The sequence below is a fragment of the Desmodus rotundus genome, chromosome 5 (genome assembly GCF_022682495.2).
Source record: "Desmodus rotundus isolate HL8 chromosome 5, HLdesRot8A.1, whole genome shotgun sequence".
In the NCBI taxonomy this organism is placed as follows: domain Eukaryota; kingdom Metazoa; phylum Chordata; class Mammalia; order Chiroptera; family Phyllostomidae; genus Desmodus; species Desmodus rotundus.
Genome location: NC_071391.1, coordinates 10,662,111 through 10,666,581, shown reverse-complemented (window position 1 = coordinate 10,666,581; position 4,471 = coordinate 10,662,111).

Sequence of the window (4,471 nt, the reverse complement as noted above, 5' to 3'; positions counted from 1 at the left end):
AGTAGCAGGATATAAAATTAATATTCATAAATCTGTGGTATTTTCATACACCAATAATAAAATACTAGAAAGAAAAATTAAGACAATAATCTCATGTACATTGCAACAAAAAATTCAAGGAACCTAGGAATAAATTTAACCAAGAAGGTAAAAGATTTGTACTCAGAACATTATAAGATATTGAAAAAGGGAATTGGGAAAGATATAAGTAAATGGAAGAATTAACATCATTAAAACGTCCATACTACCCAAAATAATCTACAGATTCAACAAAATTTCTATTAAAATACCAATGACATGTCTCACAGATGTAAAACAAATATTTCAAAAATGATATGTAACCAAAAAACACCCAAAATTTCAGCAATCTTGAGAAAGAAGAAGTTAAAGGTATCACATGACCTGATATCAAAACAACATGGCACTGGCATAAGAACAGACATAGAGATAATGGAACAGAATAGCAAGCACAGAAATAACCCCACACCTTTATGGTCAGCTGCTATTTGACAGAGAAGGCAAGAACACACAATGAGGTAAAGACAGTCTCTTCAATAAATGGTATTTTTAATATATTTATTTATTATGCTATTACAGTTGTCCCATTTCCCCCCCTTCACTCCACTCCATCCTGCCCACCCCCTCCCTCCCACATTCCCCCCCTATAGTTCATGTCGATGGGTCATACTTATAAGTTCTTTGGCTTCTACATTTCCTACACTATTCTTACCCTCCCCCTGTCTATTTTCCACCTATCATTTATGCTACTTATTCTCTGTACCTTTCCCCCCTCTCTCTTTCTCCCACTCCCCTGTTGATAACCCTCCATGTGATCTCCATTTCTGTGGTTCTGTTCCTGTTCTAGTTGTTTGCTTACTTTGCTTTTGTTTTGGTTTTAGGTGTGGTTGTTAATAACTGTGAGTTTGCTGTCATTTTTACTGTTCATATTTTTTATCTTCTTTTTCTTAGATAAATCCCTTTAACATTTCATATAATACGGGCTTGGTGATGATGAACTCCTTTATCTTGACCTTATCTAAGAAGCAGTTTATCTTCCCTTCCATTCTAAATGATAGCTTTGCTGGATACAGTAATCTTGGATGTAGGTCCTTGCCTTTCATAACTTGGAATACTTCTTGCCAGCCCCTTCTTGCCTGGAAGGTCTCTTTGGAGAAATCAGCTGACAGTCTTCTGGGAACCCCTTTGTAGGTAGCTGTGTCCCTTTCTCTTGCTCCTTCTAAGATTCTCTCCTTCTGTTTCATCTTGGGTAATGTAATGATGATGTGCCTTGGTGTGTTCCTCCTTGGGTCCAGCTTCTTGGGACTCTCTGAGCTTCCTGGATTTCCTGGAAGTCTATTTCCTTTGCCAGATGAGGGAAGTTCTCCTTCATCATTGTTCAGAGAAGTTTTCAATTTGTTGCTCTTCCTCTTCTCCTTCTGGCACCCCTATAATTCGGATGTTGGAACGTTTCAAGATGTCCTGGAGGTTCCTAAGCCTCTCCTCATTTTTCCAAATTCTTGTTTCTTCATTCTTTTCTGGTTGGATGTTTCTTTCTTCCTTCTGGTTCACACTGTTGATTTGAGTCCCAGTTTCCTTCGCATCACTACTGGTTCCCTGTACATTTTCCTTTGTTTCTCTTAGCATAGCCTTCATTTTTTCATCTAATTTTTGACCAAATTCAACCAGTTCTGTGAGCATCATAATTACCAGTGTTTTGAACTGTGCATCTGATAAGTTGGCTACCTGTTCGCTGCTTAGTTGAATTGTTTCTGGAGCTTTGAAGTGTTCTGTCATTTGGGCCATTTTTTTTTTTGTCTTGGCGCATCTGTTACTTAAAGGGGTGGAGCCTTAGGTGTTCCCTGGGGCGGGGTGACACTGGTCACTGCACATGGGGGAGGGGCCGAGAGGGAGCAATGGTGCTTGCTTCACTCTCTGCAGGATTCCAGTCACTCCCTCCGCTACCCACAATCAAATTGGGCAAATCGGGAACTGGTGCTGATTCCCAAGTGAGTGGGCTTGTGCTCGCTCTAGTCCCCTGTGGGTCTCTCCAACGACCTCTCCTGTGAGGCTGGGAGTTTGTCCTGATGCTGCCCCAACCCCCACGGGTATTTTCACTCAGAAGTTTGAGGCTTTATTTCCCGGAGCTGGAGCCCTGGGTTAAGAGGTCTGCTTCACTCCCCTGCCATTCCTCCTGGTTTATCTGTGCGCAAATGTGCAGCCGTGAGGTCTGCTACCCACTGCACTGCCTGCCCTGTTCTCCACCACTCTGAGTCTGGCCCTCTCGGTTTATCTGTGTATGAATGTGGGGCCGCAGGGTCTGCTAGTGGTCAGACTGCCTGCCCCATTTGGCCCACACTCTGCCATTCTTGGTCCCGCCACAGCAACCTGAGTCTTCTCCGCCCCAGATACCTGTCTCTGCCCCTCCTACAGGTCTGGATGAATGTTTCTTTTTTATCTCCTCGGTGTCAGACTTCCTTACCCTTCGATTTTCTGTCAGTTCTGGTCATGCAAGGAGGCTCAGTGTGTCTACATATGCCTCCATCTTGGTTCTCCAATAAATGGTATTGAAAAAATTGGACAGATACATGCAAAAAAATGGAACTACACCACCATCTTACGCCATACGCAAGAATAAACTCAAAGTGAAATAAAGATTTACGTGTAAGTAATGAAACCATAGAAATTCTGCAAGAAAACATGGACAGCAAAATCTCAGATATTTCTCATAGTAATATTTTTGCTGATATATCTCTTAGGGCAAGGGATACAAGGAAAAATAAACAAATGGGAATACATCAAATTTCAAATCTTTTGCACAGCAAAATAAACCATCAACAAAATGAAAATCCAACCCACTGAATAGGAGAACATATTTTCCAATGACATATCTGATCATGGGTTAATTTCCAAAATATATAAAGAACTTACAAAACTCAACACCAAGAAGACAAACAACCCATTAAAAATGGGCAAAAAACCTGAATAGACACTTCTCCAAAGAAGACACAGAATTGGCCAATAGACATATGAAAAGATGCTCAACATCACTAATTATCAGAGAGGTGCTAATTAAAACCACAATGAGATATTGCCTCTCACCTGTCAGAGTGACTATCATCACTAAATCAACAAACAAGTGTTGCAAGGATGTGGAGAAAAGGGGACCTTAGTGCACTGTTTCTGAGAATGAAGATTGGTGCAGCCACTGTAGAAAACAGTATGGAGTGTTCTCAGAAAATTAAAAATGGAGTTGCTTTTTGACCCAACATTCCCACTTCTAGAAATAAATCTGAAGAAACCTAATTTAAAAGAGTGTATGTACCCCTATCTTCATTGCAGCATTATTTCCAATAGCCAAGATCTGGAAACAGTTCAACTGCTAATCAGTGGTTTAGTGGATAAAACCACAGTGGTACATTTATACAATTGAATAATATGCAGCAGTTAAAAAGAAGGAAATTTTAAAATTCTGACAGCGTAGATGGACCGAGGGATTATTAAGTAAGTGAAATAAGCCAGCCAGAGAAAGACAAATACCATATGTTCCCATTTATATGCAGAATCCAATAAACAAAATAATTTAACAAACAAAATGTAATTAGAAGCATAGATATATAGAACAGACTGACAGTTCTCAGAGGGGAGGGGGCTTGGGACTGGATGAAAAAAGGTGAAGGCGCTAAGCAAAATAGTGTGTGTGTGTGTGTGTCTGTGTGTGTGTTATATGTTATATAACCCATATATACCTTATACATATACACACCACACAGACACAGACAACAGCATAGTGATAGCCAGAGGGGAGGGCGAAGGGGTAGGTAGATATGGGCAAGGTGGGGATAAAAGGTAACTGAAAGAGAATTTACTTTGGACAAGAGAACATGCTGCAATGTGCAGATGATCTTTTATGAGATGTACACTTGACACCTCTCTGGTTGTATGAACCAATATCATCACGATAAATTCAGTAATAAATAAATACATTTTTGCATATTTGAAGAGATAAAACAAAGAACAGAGTAGCATTCATATTAGTATTCAATTTGCAATAATTTTTATATTCACTCTCTTATCACCAGAATAGGGAATTTAGAGTTGAGAAGGATATGTAAATAAAACTTGTACTTCTTCACTCTCCCAACCCCAAACTCCTTTGTCTTGCCTATTCTTTCCACATTTATTGTTTCCTTGCTTAAATTGTGCATAAACTGCCTCCTTTGGTCACTTCTTTGAGTCTTGTATTTGGTATGGGGCTCCTGTACATGCAAATTTAAATTTGTTTTTTCTCCTTTATCAATTTAATTATTGGGCCCAAGAAGAGAAGAAGGGAAAAGGTTCCCATCCCCGCCCAGTCAAAAAATCATTGCAAGGAGGGGGGTTCACACATACTTGCGACAAAGGAATACAGACAGTGACCAATAGAAAAGCAATATGTGAGATTACCATATTTCTAAATGAGAAGCGAAAGAGA